General features: G+C 40.3%; 1 protein-coding gene and 1 pseudogene across 2 annotated transcripts in view; one reads left to right on the top strand and one right to left on the bottom strand.

The window, feature by feature from the left end:
• Positions 1–1,640: 1,640 nt before the first annotated feature.
• LOC103122541 (small ribosomal subunit protein eS10-like) lies at positions 1,641–14,726 on the bottom strand (annotated as a pseudogene).
• RERG (RAS like estrogen regulated growth inhibitor) overlaps positions 14,134–17,947 on the top strand; it is a 123,536-nt gene continuing 119,722 nt past the window's right edge. The window contains exon 1 of one of the 2 annotated variants that reach the window (XM_060194428.1): positions 14,134–14,375. The gene's annotated coding sequence lies outside the window, so the exon portion shown is untranslated. The remainder of the gene's footprint in view (positions 14,376–17,947) is intronic. The other variant, XM_007533149.3, reaches the window with a different exon arrangement.

The following is a 17,947-nucleotide window of genomic DNA, read 5'->3' as shown; positions in this document are numbered from 1 at the left end:
CCAGAGTCTTTTACTTGGGTGCAATATGCCAATTCCATTTCAGGTTCTACTTGTGTTTTTTTTTCTGATCTTGTTTTTCAACTTTTTTCTTATTTTATTTATTTGTTTTTGCCTCCAGGGTTATCACTGGAGCTTGGTGCCTGCACTACAAATCTACTGCTCATGGATGCCAATTTTACCCCCATTTTTGTTGCCCTTGTTGTTGTTGGATAGGACAGGGAGATCGAGAGAGGAGGGGAAGACAGAGAAGGGAGAGAAAGATACACTTGCAGATCTGCTTCACCATTTGTGAGGCGACATGCTCCCCCCCCCCCCCCCCCCGCAGGTAGGGAGCCTGGGCTCAAACTGGGGTCCTTGCACTTCTCACCATGTGAGTTTAATCCACTGTACTACTGCCCAAATTCCCCCACACCCCTGCCCGCCTCCCTCCGTACTCTTCCTAAATCACACCTACATCTATTGCTACATCTATTGCTACTTCTGACCATCCTTACTTTTTTCCTCTTCTCTTTCCTGGTCTTGATGGAGTTCAGAGCCCTCCTCCCCTAGAAAATTTTACCACTTTTTTTACCCAGAAAAATTAAAATTAGAGGAGATAGCAACCACAAATGGGAATTTTAACAGAGATAAACTGTCTACCAGAGAATACTATCATTCTGAAAGACCCAAGAAATAATTGCAGAGCCTCTGGTCTTTGTCAAACAATTCACTACCTCCACATCCTGTAAACGACCCTCTCTCCTTGAAGCCCAGGCTCCATCCTATTTCCTTTTTTTTCATCTTATTTCTTAGCTCAGGATAAAAACCCCCATTTCTCTCAACTGGATTCAGAATTTACATCTACTTCGAGCTTCCAAATGTATAATTGGATTTGCTCTTTTCCTCCTATTCATCTGTCTGATGTTAATTTGATTGCTCTACCAGCTTGAGAAGAATACAGAGGTCTGGAAGGAAATTGCCCCTTCTCCTGACAATAACCCTGATCCATTGAAGACATGAAGACATGTATATTTGTTTGTATCCATATTGAAAGTATGTAAGCTTTTTAAAATTTTAAAATTTATTTTATTCCCTTTTGTTGCCCTTGTTGTTTTATTGTTATAGTTATTATTGTTGTCATCATTGTTGGATAGGACAGAGAGAAATGGAGAGAAGGAGGGAAGACAAAGAGGGGGAGAGAAAGATAGACACCTGCAGACCTGCTTCACTGCCTGTGAAGCGACACCCCTGCAGGTGGGGAGCCGGGGGCTCAAACTGGGATCCTTACTTGTGGTTATTAATGTCATCGTTGTTGGACAGGACAGAGGGAAATAGAGAGAGGAGGGGTAGACAGAGAGGGGGAAAGAAAGACACCTGCAGACCTGCTTCACCACTTGTGAAGTGACTCCCCTGCAGGTGGGGAGCTGGGGGCTCGAACCGGGATCCTTATTCTGGTCCTTGTGCTTTGTGCCACGTGCGCTTAACCCGCTGCGCCATTGCCCAACTCCCAGTATGTAAGCTTTTAAAGATTTATTTTATTTGTTTCATTGGACATAGAGCTTCACATTAACTGGATTTATAACAATAATTATTTTTTTCCTAGCTCTAAGTCTATTCAACACATATACACACAGAGAAAAAAAAAGAACAAACTCCCAACTTTACTGAGGTGGTTGACCATGTCCACGACCAAATCTGCACCTAAACTGGAATTTGTTTGCTGAACCAGCCCCAGCCTCAGCTTTCTTGTCAGCACCAGGCGGTACAGCACTTCTTTAAGTATCTCCGTCATCTTCCACTCCTGTGAATCTTGTAGGTCCTTCACCCTCAGACCTTCAGGCCATGGCCTGCTAGTCTCAGTATGGCTGCAGCACAGGGTGATGGGCACAATCCCCAGGGACAGGTGGAGGTCATCAAAGAGGTTTTGGATACCCTCACTGGTGAGAGAGCAGTAAAAATGCCTCCAGGCAAACTGTTCTTTCACATAGCCTCATGACTTGAGAGACTGCATGGCCTTCATGAGATGAAGATTGGGAACGTTCTTGTCTGCGAGCTCTGGGTGTTTGGGTACGTGGATGTCCTTCTTAGCCACCATCACTCCCTCTTTAAAAAGGAGTTCAGTTCATAATATATTTTGAGATCTGGGAGTGTGATGCCTCCAGTTCTGTTTCTTTTTCTCAAAATTGTTTCAGCGATTCTAGGTGTTTTATGGTTACAGTTAAATGTTTGTAATTTTTGTTCTATTCTCTTAAAAACAATGGTGGGAACTTGATGGGTATCACATTAAATGTGTGTATGGCTTTGGGTAGAATATTCATTTTGATGGTGTTAATTCTTACAATCCACGAGTATGGGCTATCTTTCTACTTCTTTGTGTCATTTTCTATTTCCCTGGAGTGAATCAGTTTTCAGTATATAAGTCTTTCACTTCTTTGGTTAGGTATATTTCTAGTTATTTTATTGATTTTGCTGCTATAGTGAATGGGAATGACTTCTGGACATCTTCTTCGTGTTTGTTTGTGTAAATGAATGCCACTGATTTTTTTGTATGTTAATTTTGTAGCCTAATATTGCTTATGGTGGTTTGAGGGATTGAACCTGGGTCTTCAAAGCCTCAGGCATGAGAGTCTCTTTGCAAAGCCGTTATGCTATCTCTCCTGCCCATAGCAAGATGAATTTTATTATCAACAAGATATTTTAGTTCCACAAATTGACAGAACCTTGCACATGTGTTCCTAATTTCCTACCAGGTCATCTTACATCACCTGAGCAGTAAGCCCCAATAAAGTATTTTACCATTTTATTTCAATTTATTAATTTCTTCAAGTCCAGCATATATAACTAAAGTGAGTATTAGATTGCATTTTCTACAATCAATATATTTTTGTTTCTCTTCAACACTTTTAACATGCATAGACACAAATCATCTTTAAACTATATCTCACTGCCCACTTTGAAATCAGCAGAAGTATAAGCAAAAAGAATCCAAGAATTCCAGTTCTAAAGGACAATTTAATGTCAGTGATCTGAAAACATAATTTATAAACAGCAATAGACTCCAGAGAGTGAAATCTGATTCAGGGATTATGGTCAAGCATCTGTTCAATCAGAAACTTGTTTTTGTAACTACACATGGGCATGTAAAGTCTCTTCCCTTTCTAACAAAGGGGAGGGCATTGCAACAACCCTATTTATAAAGGAACAGAAGGGGGCATAGCATGAAACACCTATGCAACAAAGAGACATATTATTGGCCATTTTTCTTTTTCTGTAGACATGATCAACTCCAGTATTATCATACCAACTCCTGTTAGTATGTTCTGAGTATCAACTGGTAGGCTGAGAATGGGAAAAAAGAGTGGAGGGAACCAATGGTGATCAAGACAAGGGAATCACTCTGAGAGAACTCAGCTGAACCATGGAAGTAGTGAAAATAATGTCTAAGAACAGGGGCTTGGGGGGCTTGAGCAGTAGTGCAGCGGGTTAAGCACACATGGTGTGAAGCGCAAGGACCAGGGTTAGGATACCAGTTCAAGCCCCCGACTCTCCACCTGCAAGGGGGGTCGCTTCACAAGCACTAAAGCAGTTCTACAGGTGTCTTTCTCTACTCCTCTCTGTTTCCCCCACCTCTCTATCCTATCCAACAACATCAATGGTAACAATAATGATAACAACAACAAGGGCAACAAAATGGGAAAAAAATGGCCTCCAGGAGCAGTAGATTCATGGTACAGGCACTATACCCCAGCGATAACTCTGGAGGAAAAGAAGAAATCTCTAAAATTATTCAACTGAACTTAAAAAAAAATTGAAAAAATAATAACAGGGGCTTGAGACTGACTCACATTTACAAGGGTAGGAAAGGAAGATCGATTTCAGATTTTGTCTTTCCTTTTAATATTTATATAACAGGTCTTTTTTCCATTTTATTATATTCAGCCAGTATCTTTATATCTAAAGGGTTTTTGTTTTTTTGTTTCCTGCCTCCAGGGTTATTGCTGGGGCTCAGTGCCTGCACTACAAATCCACTGCTCCTCGAGACCATTTTTTCCCATTTTTGTTGCCTTTGTTGCTCTTGTTATTGCTGCTGTTGTTGTTGGATAGGACAGAGAGAAATTGAGAGAGGTGGGAAAGACAGAGGGGGGAGAGAAAGTCAGACACCTACAGACCTGCTTCACTGCCTGTGAAGTGACACCCCCCCCCTTGCAGGTGGAGAACTGGGTGCTTGAACTAGGATCCTTGTGCTGGTCCTTGGTGCCATGTCCACTTAACCCAGTGCACTACCACCCAGCCCCCTGAAGTGTGCTTTTGTACATAAAAAATATATAGCTGCAGGCCAAAAAGATGACTCATTTGGATAGTACACTTGGTTTGTCGTGGACATGATGCAGGTTCAAGTATAACTTCTACCACACTGAAGGAAATTTCAGTAGTATAATGTATTTCTCTCTGTCCCTCTATCTCTATCTTCTATCCCTTTCAATCTGAACAAGGTGGGTCTGGAGCAGTGAGGCCCCAATGATGACCAAAACAAACAAAAAAAATACATACACATGCTCCAATCTGATGAATTTCTTCATATTTGGAATACTTAGCACATTTATGTTTAATATAAATATTAAAATAACTGAATTTAAATCTACTATCTCAATTTTCACCATCATGTATCATCTAACTGGCCCTTTAGTACTCTTTTTGTGCCTTCTTTTAATATCTCTTTTCGCTGTCTTTGTAATGTTTAAGTATTTTCCTAGAAACAGAAAACTATATGGTTAAAATTTATTAAGATGTTAGTCTAGCTACAATGAATTGTTTTGCCATATTTCAAATTATGGAAGAGATTTATAAATGCTTTTTCTTTTTTTTTTTCTTCCCCACCAGGGTTATTGCCGGGACTCATTGTCTGCATGATGAACCCACTGTTCCCAAGGACCAATTATTTTCTTTCTTTTAAAGATAAAAACAGAAATTGAAATGGAAGGGGGAGATAAGGAGGGAGTTAAGGGGAGAGAGAGAGGGAGAGAGAGGGAGAGAAAGAGAAGAGAGAGAGATACCTGCAGCAGTGCTTTATCACAAGAAGAGCATCCCTCACAGATAGAGACAAGGGTGCTGAATCCAGGTCCTGGAGTTTAGTACTGTGTGCACTTTACCAGGTATGTTACCATACAACCCCCACCCCCTTTTTTATTTCTTTATTGGGCATTAATGTTTTACATTCACTGTAAATACAATAGTTTAATATTTCCCAGTTTTCCATATAACAATACAACCCCCACTAGGTCCTCTACCATCCTTTTTGGACCTGTATTTTCCCCCTCACCCACCCCAAAGTCTTTTACTTTGGTGCAATACACCAATTATAGTTGAGATTCTACTTGTGTTTTCACTTCTGATCTTGTTTTTCAACTTCTGCCTCACAGTGAGGTCATCCCATATTCATCCTTCTCTTTCTGACTTATTTCACTTAACATGATTTTTTAAAGCTCCATCCAAGATCGGTTGAAAACAGTGAAATCGTCATTTTAATAGCTGAGTAGTATTCCATTGTGTATATATACCACGACTTGCTCAGCCACTCATCTGTTGTACGACAACTAGGTTGATTCCAGGTTTTGGCTATTACAAATTGTGCTGCCAAGAACATATGTGTACACAGATCTTTTTGGATGGGTGTGTTGGGTTCCTTAGGATATATCCCCAGGAGAGGAATTGCAGGATCATAGGGTAGGTCCATTTCTAGCCTTCTGAGAGTTCTCCAGACTGTTCTCCACAGAGGTTGAACCAATTGACATTCCCACCAGCAGTGCAGGAGGGTCCCTTTGAACCCACAACCTCTCCAGCATTTGTTGCTGCTACCTTTTCTGATGTATGACATGCTCACAGGAGTGAAGTGACATCTCATTGTTGTCTTGATTTGTATTTCTCTGACAATCAAAGTCTTGGAGCATTTTTTCATGTATTTCTGGGACTTCTGGATCTCTTCTGTGGTGAATATTCTGTCCATGTCCTCTCCCCATTTTTGGGTGGGGAGATTTTGGATGTTGTTAAGTTTGTCAGGCTCTTTATATATTCTGATTATTAGCCTTTTGTCTTGATGTATGGCATGTAAAGATCTTCTCTCATTCTGTGAGGGGTCTCTTTGTTTGGGTAGTGGTTTCTTTTGCTGTGCAGAAGCTTTTTAATTTGATGTAGTCGCATAGGTTTATGCTTGCCTTGGTTTTCTTTGTAATTGGATTCATTTCATTAAAGATGTCTTTAAAATTTATGCGGAAAAGAGTTTTGCTAATATTTTCCTCTAAGTATTTGATAGTTTCTGGTCTAATATTCACGTCCTTGATCCACTTGGAATTTACTTTTGTATTTGGTGAAATATACTGGTTCAGTTTCATTCTTCTGCATGTTTCATCCCATTTTTTTCAACACCATTTGTTGAAAAGACTCTGCTTCCCCCATTTAATAGTCTGGGCACCTTTGTGAAAGATTAGATGTCCATAGGTGTGGGGGCTTACTTCTGGGCTCTCAATTCTATTCCACTGGTCAGTGTGTCTATTCATGTTCCAGTACCAAGCAGTTTTGATGACAATGGCCCTATAATACAATTTGAGATCTGGGAGTGTGATGCCTCCAGTTCTGTTTTTTCTTCTCAAGATTGTTTTGGCAATTCTAGGTCTTTTCTGGTTCCAGATAAACCTTTGTAGCATTTGTTCTATTCTCCTAAAAAATGTGATTGGGATCTTAATGGGGATAGCATTAAATTTGTAGATGGCTCTGGGTAGTATATTCATTTTGATGATGTTAATTCTTCCAACCCATGAACATGCAAAATCTCTCCACTTCCCATCCCCTTATAAAGTAATTTATATGATCATCTTACAGCTTGTTTGCTGTTGGAATATATTCCAATTCATCACACTTTACTTCTAGGTATTTGTGTCTTTCTAAGTACTTTGACGCTTATGCCTTCACTTTTCAACAACTGTTAACTTTCACCCATACATTTGTCCTATTGGGTTTTTTTTTTTTAAATTCCATCCGGAATCATTTTCTATCTTTTTCCCTGTTGTCTTTCTGGCAAACAAACAACTTTTGTTTGAGAATGATTACAAAATTCTAGTTTGAAATGATACTTTAAAAATGTCATTCGTACACAGCCTCATGTGTTTAATTTATGAACAGAATCTATTATCCATTTTAAATGCTTCTTTCCTTTAAAATAATATCTCATTTCTTCTGGCTACTCTTTCTGTTTTCTATCGTGTGTGTGTGTGTGTGTGTATGTAGTTTGTGAGATGCCTACATATCTTTTAATTTATCTTTCTTATAGTTCATGGAGTTTCTTGATTTGAAGGATTACTATCTTTTACCATACTCTTAAAATTTACACTCATATTTCTTCATGTATTTCTTTAAAAATATTTTAATTCATTTATTTATTATTGAATAGAAATGGAGAGACATTGAGAGGAGAGAGGGAAAGAGACAGAAAGATACCTGCAGCCCTGCTTCATCAGTCATGAAGCTTTATCCGTGCTAGTGGGGACCAGGGGCTTGAACCTGGGTCCTTGTGTGTTATAATGTGTGTGCTTAACAAGGTGCATCAACCACCCGGCCCCCTTCATGTATTTTTGTATCTCATTCTCCCTCCCTTTCTAAAGCTCCACTTACATGTGCCTTTTTTTTTTTTTTACCATTTTTACCATTTTTACCATTTTTTACCATTTTTACCTTTTATGACTGACCATTTCTCACACTGTTTTGATTGTTCTATTTTATCAACTTAAAAAAATTCATTTTGCTTATTTTCTAATAGCATATTTTTAAATTTCCTAATCCTATCTTATGATATTACCATAAATTTTAAGCCAGTTCTTAAATTTGAGTTCTATATTTCTAAGTTATGAAATTATACTGTTTTCTCTACTGAAATACCCACAGTGGAAAAACAAGATTATTTGATTTTTTTAATCTTCTTATGCCTATAATTTCCTGTATGGAATTTAGCATTATAAGCAGAGCAGTTTTGAAGTCCTTGCCTAAGTAAAGATCATCTATCTATTGGTCTACTTCCATGAGCTTTTATCTCATTACCAGTATTTTTCATGCTTCTTGACTACACAGTAATTTTTATTGGATATGTTATGAACTAGATAGTTGTATGTACCCAAAATGTCTTTGCTGAAATCCTAAACTCCAGTGTGAGTGTCTTTGGAGATAGGGCCTGTATAGTAACAGTTAAAGTTAAATAATATCATAAGGGTAAAAGCTTAATCCGATAGTGTCAGGCTAGAGTTGCAAGGGAGAGAGATAGCCCAAGAACCAAGCTTGTGGCAGCAGGACAATTCAAATCTTCATTTATCTGAACTTCCCAGAGTCAGGCGGTAGCACATCTGGTTAAGCCATGTCGTGCCAACCAGCGTCAGCCTCTCTGTCTGCAAGCTCACCCTTCTCCAGCTCAGGACAAGGAAGAGACAAGATAGAAAAGGAAGTGGCTTGACAATACTGTACATGGTTAGGACGCTAGTGGAGAAATGCAAAGGGGGCCTGGAATGGTATGGACCTCCCCAGCAGCTGTTGTTAGGGTTCAATTGGCAGGATTAGCAATACCCTGTGGGGAATTAGGAAGGAGACCTTTAGTCATTTGTAAGACAAAGCAGAAGATTGATATGTAGATAACAAAAGGACTGGCCATAGTATCAGGGAATGCAGGGCGGAGTAAGTTTAAGGAATGCTAGCTCTGGCCAGAAGATGCAGGATGTTTTTGTGGGGGAGGGAAGACTTACTTGGCTGCCAACCTTTTGAGGTTTATGTGTCCCCCTTTTTGCTCAACCCCTCCGTAGAGAGAGAGAGACTTACCAGGTGAACTCACCTCTCAGGTCAAGCTCTGCCAGGCTCCACCACATCCCCACAACCTCCCTGCACACGATAGGATTAGTATATTTATGAGAAATTATACCAGAGGACTTGCTTTACCCTTCCCCATACACCAGAGGCCATGAGAGCACCCAGAAAAATGGCAACTACCTAAAAGTCCATAGAAGTGGTCTTAGAATAAAAGCCACATTGCAATAGCCTTAACTTGGAAGTCCTAGCTTTCAGAAGTGTGAGAAATAAATTTCTGACATTTCAGTTACCCAGTCTGTGGTATTTTGTTATGGTCACCCAAGCAGACTAGTATAGTATGCTTGACATTTAAGGCGGTAGTTAACAGAAGTTCTGAATTATGTTTTCTTTTACAAGAGTGTTACATTGTGTTTTGGCAGACAGTTAATTTGCTGATGGTCTACTGTGTTCTACTCAAGGCCCTGTTTGTTTGTTTGCTTTTTTCCCATAAATACTCAGAGCCCTTTCTCCACACTATGCTCTATAAACCTCTCCAATGTGACTGTCCCTGAGAGATACCTTTTTAAATATTTATTTATTTATTTATTTTTAATTTCTTTCTTGGGGAATTAATGTTTTACATTCGACCGTAAATACAATAGTTTGTACATGCATAACATTTCCCAGTTTTTCATATAACAGTACAACCCCCACTAGGTACTCTGTCATCCTTTTTGGACCTGTATCCTCCCCCCCCCCACCCCAACCCCGAGTCTTTTACTTTGGTGCAATACGCCGCCAATTCCAGTTCAGGTAATACTTGTGTTTTCTCTTCTGATTTTGTTTTTCAACTTCTGACAAGGCCCTGTTTTCTTCTTCCGCTTCTTTTTAATTTTAATTTCTTTAGCAGGAAAGGGGAGTTAAATTTTAGATTCACCATCATTCCTAGGAGAGAGCCCTTTTTGCTAAAGCACAGTCTGTGATTATAGAATGTGAATTTTTCTGAGATATCGCCCACAAAGTTCTCTGAGCTCTGGCTGGGCTCAAACTTAGTCTTTCTGAAGACTCTCAGGTGTCCAAAATATCCACCTAGCTTTCAGATCCCAGACAGTTGCTTTTTCATTAGGATCCCAGAGAATCACTAGACAATGAGCAGTCCAGGAAATGGCCACATCCCAGGGGCATATCCAGGTCAAGTATCTGGAGTCTCTGTGTCTATCCTTCTGACATTTGAACCTTCCCAAGCTGCTTTAGAAACCCTAAACTCTAATTGTTCACACTGTCTGGGATTCACTTTCAAATATCTAAGTCCTTCACACGCACGCAAGGAGAAAACTTGGGTGAATATGGTGCTAATAAGCTCATGTGCAATTTCTATGTCAAGAATTGCATCTTGGCCTTGATTGTTTTCTACTACTTTGCCCTTCAGAATAGTAGTCTTCAGTAGGAGAAAAACATGGAGAGACAAAGTTCTTGCTATAAAACTTCAAAATGAGTCTTCTAAGGAAAGAAGAGATTGTGCTATAAGCTGTCCTGCCTTCCAGAAACAGTACTGATGGGTTATTAAATCCTGGGTACTCCTTCTCATCAATAAGGAGTATATCCATATTTGGAGTGAAATGAACTGAAAAACTTTTTTTTTTTTTTTTTTTTTTTTTTTTGCTTCTAGGGTTATTGCTGGGGCTTGGTGCTTGCACTATGAATCCACCACTCCTAGAGACCATTTTGTGATTTAAAAATATAAGCAATTCAATAACCACAAAATATGACATGCAGGAAAGATGGAGAAGGAGAGATCACAGTAAGCCATAGTATGGTGATGATACATGGTATGGTAATGATACAATAAACTAAAGATAGCAAGGCAAGGAAGAGATGAGTAGTGTCATTGACAAAATACAGTACCTATATGATGGTCCTGGAAAAAAAAAACATTCACAAAGAACTGAAGGGCTGGATCAAAATAAAGAATAAGTAATGGAAAAGTGTAGGTGAAATGCCTTTTAAATAGAACTAAGCTTAAGACATATTGGAAACTAGAGCCACAGAACACTGGAAAAAAAAGATAACAGAGAAGTAAAAACACAGGAAGAGGAAGGGGATGTGAGCGGTAGAAGGAGAGTTCCCTTCTATCTTCCTTAATAGCTAGAAGTCAATGTATAATGACTAAAGCAAATATATGGCTACATGAAAACTAGGTAAGAATAAATATGAACTAGTATTTAGTTGAATAAAATGGATTTGGATCCACATTTTGTAACCATTTCAATTTTAGAGAAATTGTTGGGATGAAATACCTTATCGGGGCCAGCAGTGGAGAGCACACCATGAATAAGGACCCAAGTTCGAGCCCCCATTCTTACATTCAGAGGAAAGGCTTTATGAGCAGTGAAGCAGGTCTGCAGATCTATCTCTATCTCTCCCTTTCCTCTAGATTTCTCTCTGTCTTATCAAATAAAACAGAAAGACAAAAAAAGAAAAGGAAAAAAAGGTTGCCATAATATTGGATAGCCCTAGAGGCAATTAAAAAATGACAAATAAAAAATACTTTATGAAGTAAGTAAACACCTAAAGTCTAGCTTTTTTTAAAAAATTTTGCCTCCAGGGTTATTGCTGGGGCTTGGTGCCTACGGATCCACTGCTCCTGGATGCCATCCCCCCCCCATTTTTGTTGCCTTTATTGTTGTTATTGTTACTGCTGCTGCTGTTGTTGTTGTTGGACAGGACAGAGAGAAATCAAGAAAGGAGAAGACAAAGAGGGGGAGAGAAAGAGACCTGCAGACCTGCTTCACCGATTGTGAAGTGACCCCCCTTCAGGTGGGGGAGTCAGGGTCTCCTGCCTGGGATCCTTACTCGAATCCTTTTGCTTCACACCATGTGTGCTTAACCCACTGTGCTACTGCCCTGCCCCCTCCAGCAAGCTTTTAAGGTTCGCTTCAATCCCATTTATCTTCTGCCTAATTAGGTGAATTTGTCTTCAAAAATAACAATTTATTAAAATTTGCATGATGGCATTAGGTATATCTATATGCCATTTAATGAATATCTCAATCCATCTATGTTCTAGCTATCAGGACTGTTAGCTTTCTTAAATTAACTGTTGGGTTTGGATACAGTGTAATTAATTGAAGAGTACTTTCCAACTTTTTTATTATTATTATTTCTACTACTTGAACTATTTACAATGAACATGGCTAGTAACCACAAGCTTACCTACAATTCTAGTTTTTAATGCACTGACTTAATAGTTTTGTATTAGAAGTTCTGGGAGGGGGGCTGAAATCAAGCCAAGAGAATGCATTCAAGCCCAGCAAGCTAATAATATGGTGCCCAAAAAGCAGAGTGCCCTCTGTCTTTCCTATTGTTCCCTGAATCAGGCCACAGGAACAGGATGGCATCCCTGGTACAGAAGAAACAATCCCAAGGAATATAGGAAACATACTAGAGATAAACCATTTGCCTTATAGGTTACAATACATCTATTGTATCTCTCTTAGTGTGGTATTTCAGACCTACAGATGTACATGCAAATGTTTTCCTAGTTGAGAAAGGACTCACCTCTATGGGCTTAAATGAATGTAAGTTCGATAGGCAAGATCTTAAAGATCTGCTACGAAAGTGGTCTGACTTGGGGCCTGCTGGATTGCTCCAATTGGTAAGACTGGCAAAGTAAGAATGACCTATTGTTTTTCCATGAATCCAAGATTTAATAAGAAAAGAAGGTAAGATCCAGACATGTTAATTCCACAAAGTCCTATGTGTTTAGAATTCTGTGAAGTGTTATATAACCTACCTAGGCACTTAGGCAAAATACTAATTAATTGATGGGGGAAGGAGAGAGAGTGGATCAAAATACTACTTAACTGGCACAAAGTAATGCCAGAGATTGAACCTGTGATCTTTAGAGCCTCAGGCAAGCAAGCTGGCACTCTAATAGGGTCTCTCCCAACCCCTTGTCTGAGCAGTTCTTTCCACGTTTCAAAAACTTCCTGCAGGGGGCTAGGAGATAGCTCACATCACACAAAGGTGAAGCTTCATGAGTAGTGGAACCATGCTCTAGTTTCTCTTCCTGTAGGCTCAGATCTAGTCCTCAGGCCTATTTCCTGAAATTCAGAACCATATGCTTAACTTCTTACTGGCTAATCTATTTCAAATTTAGCATTACAAAAAATCCATCTGATCCTGCCACAAATTGTTCTTTCCCTTGATTCATACAGCAACTTAAACAAAAAGGAAACACTCTATATGCTAGGCACCATGGTAAAAGCTGAAAAGACAGAGACACATGTTCTATCCCTTCATTCTGGAATTTCCAAAAATAAATGGGAGAAGCCTGAGACATATGCATGGGTACCATACAAACTTGAGGACTGATCACAGGCACCATGAGACAGAGCGCCAGACCATCTAATGCAGCTGTGTGCTGTGGGGAGGAGGAGTGGGGGTGAGGAATACCACAGAGGACACGATGTTTGCAGTGTATGAATTCTAAGAATCAGTGGACCTCCTCCTGCTCAGCCAGGCAAGCCCTTCTTCTGCCACAGATCTAGCTGGTCCAAGCTAGCACTGACCTAGGGACTGCACACTCGTCATCCTGGACACTGTAGATGGTTCACTTGGCTCCTGGCCCCCACATGTTCCTGCTTGCAATGTGTTTTTCAGGGTAGGTAGGGGTGTCACCTAGTACTATGTGAAAGCACCCAGATTTCCAAGAGATTTTTCAAAATAACCTAAGTGTTTTCACTGCTCTGGGACACCACTTAACCTCGCCTGTGAAAGTTTAGTAACAAATCACTAGTCGTTGTCCTAAGGGAGCGTTGTAAGTATCCAGTGAGAAACAATGTGAAGTTGAACTATCTTTGCTAGGTTTTGAGGACGGTAGACTATGACTGTTAACTCACGTTGATTTAAGGAGAATGTGAACAACATTCTCTGAGAACATTCTCCACATACAGGTAAGAAATTTGATTCGAATGCTCGGCTTTCTAAGCGCCTTTCAGCTTCCAGCTGGGCTAGAATTTCATTCCATTTTACTAGTCTCAAATTATAAATCCTTTCAGTTTCTACTAGAGCATCAGAAGGATAATTAAAAGCATCTCAAAGGGGTGTTGTGAGGATCACCTGAAGTGATAAAGTACCACGTAGTGGTGCTTTAACAGGAGGCCGTAGCCACCGAAAGAGCAGCTTCTGAGAGATCCTGGCGGCTGGGAAGTGATCAAGGACAGAGAAGCATTGTCACAGGTGCAGGCAGTGTTTCAGTGTTCAGGCCTGGAGGTAGAGCGGGAGCAGCGACCCCCGGGCCCGCTAGAGGGCGCTGCGGCGCCGCACTGCAGCATCCCGGCGGCGGAGCGCGGAGGCTGGGCGGCTGGGCTCGAGTCCTGCCGCAGTCCCTCCGCCGCCGCGAGTGAAGCGAGAGCCGGCACAGAGACCCCCCGCCACCCGCCCGCGATCGCAGCCTGGAAACGCCACCCGCGGGCCGGGCCGCGCAGCACCCAAGGGCTGCGCCAACCCGGGGACCCAGCCTGAACTTGTGGGGTACCGCGCGCGGCTCTCCTGGGCCTGGAGCATGTGAACAGGTGAGTGTCACGCACGTGCCCAGGTGGCTCTTTCGGGACCACTTTTCTGCAGACCCTTCCAAGTTCCAGACCGCCCGGCCTTGGGGGTCAGTCCTCCTGGTCACCGGGGCTTCCCAGACTGGCTCTGGGGTTCACTGAGAGGGAGCGTGGGCGCGGGTGCCTGGAGATTGACAGCGCTCGCCAGCTGAGACCCTAATGGAGAATGCCCTTTGGCTGGGAGGCTTTGCTGCTGGGCCTAGAGCAAGTGACCTACAGTCCACAATGGGCGTGTTTGTTTATCATTTCCTCCATACCTGTTGCTTTCAGAGCAAGCCCCAGACACTGGGCTGGTACAATTATCCTCTGTTGCATTGTGCTGCTGCAGTTGGGTAGAAAGATGAGGGAGAATTAATTTATCTTAATGATGAGACAAGGGAGGGGGGCAAACACTCTTGATTTCAAAGAGAGGAAACAGCCCAGAAAGAATGTCATTCCCACGATCGGATTAGATCTCCTGCGTTCCCAGGCTGCTGCACTTTATTTTGACGGATCATAAACACAGAAGTTAGAAAAGCCTTATAAGGATGCTTTTGTTGTTGTTTTCTCCCCCCAGACAAAGTAGAAACCGTGGACATTGATGACTATATTCTTGGGGATGATTTATTATGAACGAAACCTTTCCGTTAAGTAGGAAATTCAGGTTACTGGTAATCTAAGTGTCATTACATTTAACAGAATGTAAGCTCCTGGAAGGTAGCCACTTTTGTTTGTAAATTAACATGATTAATCTGGAATGAATGGATTAATATCTTAGTTCTTTTACGGTTAGAGGAAATGGAAAATCACTGCAACTTTCACCTCTTAAACATCTAAGTGTCATTTTACTTAAGGAATGATAATTCAGACATTTCTGTCCTAATAAAGCACTGTCCACATAGAAAGTGAATGGCAAGTTTGAAGCCCAGCCAAAATATCTCTGTACAACATTAAGACAGATGTTTACTTAGGTCCATGTTATAGGAGGTCTAGGATGATTAATTTATTTTGGACACTAAGAACTTGGCAGTAGGTCACTTATTTATAACATTTACAACAATTTTTACATCTGTCTTTGTCAAATGCAATTCTTTATATTTTCATGTGAAAAAATAAAATGGTGAAGGGTCTATATCAGTTTTGTGCCTTCAAATTATTTTCCTAAACTTATGTTTGACTGTATCTGTATCTTAATTGAGTTGTAAATTACAACTTTAACCCACACAGATTTTCTTATATAAAATTTCTATGTCTCTGAAGTCATTGGAAGTTACTAAAATGTTTGACCTACCAAATGTTTTTGTCTATTAAAATTTACTTGGTGGTTAATTTCATCAAACATAAATCATATAGATAACTACTTGAATTTTATTTGCAAAAACAATTTTTATGACAATTCGCTAGTATACAGGCTCCAAACACTTGCATATTCTATGATTCAAAGGAATGCTTGCCATTCTTTTGGAATTTGTACTATTACAGTCTCTCCATAAAGTATGCGCCCATGAGGACGCACTGAACCTTAAGCATAAAGTCTTTTCTTAATGAATGTATATAAAATGACAAGTTAGGAAACCCCTTTATCTTTAGCCAAAAGTATGGGACTGGACAAACTGCAGATGTTAAGGCTTCTGGGTTTTATACTATTAATTATTTATGCATTTTATAACAGAGAGACAAAAAGGCAGAGAGAATGAAAGAGACCACAGCACGAAAGCTCCCTTCAATGTGGCTGGCACCAGGCTCAAGCCTGGCTCACAGACATGGTGGTGCACTAACCAAGTGAGTTACTTCACTGGCCCTGTACTGTTACTGCTACAAAACTTTTCCAGTAGAGGGAGGGGGAAGAGGCAGAGGAGGAGTCGTCGTCTTATATGTATTCAAGTCTGCTTGAAGACTTTGCAATTCTTGTGAAAGATGTACCCTAATACTTGAGTGGCAGAGCTACAGTACAGCCACAATGCCTAGACAGAGAAAGTTGGTGAACAGCTTTGCTGGGCCAGTCACATATTAAGTGAGCAATGCTACCTTTTTTAGAGTGATTAAAATGACAAGTACCAAAAAGAAAGAGTTGCCATAGTGAAAGGAAAAGGTGAAGGTAAAAAAAAAACACAAAAACAAACATAAGCAAGGACATATATCCCATCCCATGGGGGTGGGGGGAAAACTACACAGAATCTCATATTCCCAGAAATTATCTCATATTCCCAGAAATTAGAAGCCTAGGGTGGGATAAAGGGTCCTAATTCCCATTTCTTAATTTCCAAGTAGTTAAACAGACACAGGATAGCTGTTAGACAACTGTCCCATTTCAAGGAAGGATTCTTACAATGGCTGGAAGATTGCTTTGATTAACCCTAGGCTTTTTTCAACTTTATGTTCATGGTATTGAGAAAGCTAGGTGTTGTTCATAAAGCACTTGCCTCTATAAAGTATACTTATGTGGTATGTACAGGACTCTCAACTATTTGTAAGTTCACTCTGCTTTTTAGTAAAAGAATACATTAGTACCTTTTTTTTGGGCAAATGGAAAGGAATTCAGAGAGAACTTCTGCTTTTACTGTGGAAAAAAAAAAAAAAAAACTAAAAGCACAGTATCAGCATGGGCTTTGCAATAGCCCTTCTAGCAGCGCCTCATGTAGGGAGAGTAACCCAGATAAGCCCTCTCCCAAAACTACTTTAGACAGCCTTTGTATTTATCACAAAATTCCTGACTTTGCTACATGTTGATATGAGATTAGATTTGATGTGTCATTTGTGTTTTGGCACATTATTTGGGGAGAGGGGCCTAAGAATGTTCAAGAAATGTTTCCACATAAATGAGTAGTAACTAATTTTTAAGATTTATTTTATGCCACTCTGTCTTATGAGAAGTTTCATAGAACACTGTACTACAGGATAACCAGAGTACCTTCTCAACCATGAGGATACCAAAAAAAATTAGTATGCTTGAAATTTTCATAAAAACAGAATCATGGGGGCCAGGCGATGGTGTACCAGGTTAAGCATACATGATACGAAGAGCAAGAACAGGCAAAAGGATCCAGGTTTGAGCCCTCAGATCCTTATCTGCAGGGGAGGGTCATTTCACAAGTGGTAAAGTGGGGCTGCAGGTGTCTATCTTTCTCTCCCCGTCTCTGTCTTCCCCTCCTTTGTCGATTTCTCTCTGTCCTATCCAACAACAACAAAATGAATAAATGGCCTCCAGGAGCAGTGGATTTGTAGTGCAGGCACTCAGCCCCAGCAATAACCCTGGAGGCAAAAAGACAAAAACAAAACAGAATCATATGTCAGTGCACAGCATTTATCTTTTACGTCCCAGGGTCTTGCACCAGGACCATGCACTCAGAAAACTTTAAAAATAGAGCCTGTATTTTTTTATATTACTACCTAAAACACATATATCTCATATGAATTGATCATGGGCTCCAATGTAAATGGACTTTGAAATGCAAATTCAATTGTATTCCAATGGGATAGACTAATACAAATGTGTATTATCCAGTTCAAAGGGAAATAAATAGTTCCAAATGGACCCTCTTCATCATATGTATTTG

Source organism: Erinaceus europaeus, chromosome 7 (genome assembly GCF_950295315.1).
Source record: "Erinaceus europaeus chromosome 7, mEriEur2.1, whole genome shotgun sequence".
Classification (NCBI taxonomy): domain Eukaryota; kingdom Metazoa; phylum Chordata; class Mammalia; order Eulipotyphla; family Erinaceidae; genus Erinaceus; species Erinaceus europaeus.
The sequence above is the reverse complement of the archived record's forward strand: the minus strand, read 5'-3'. Positions and strand labels throughout refer to the sequence as shown.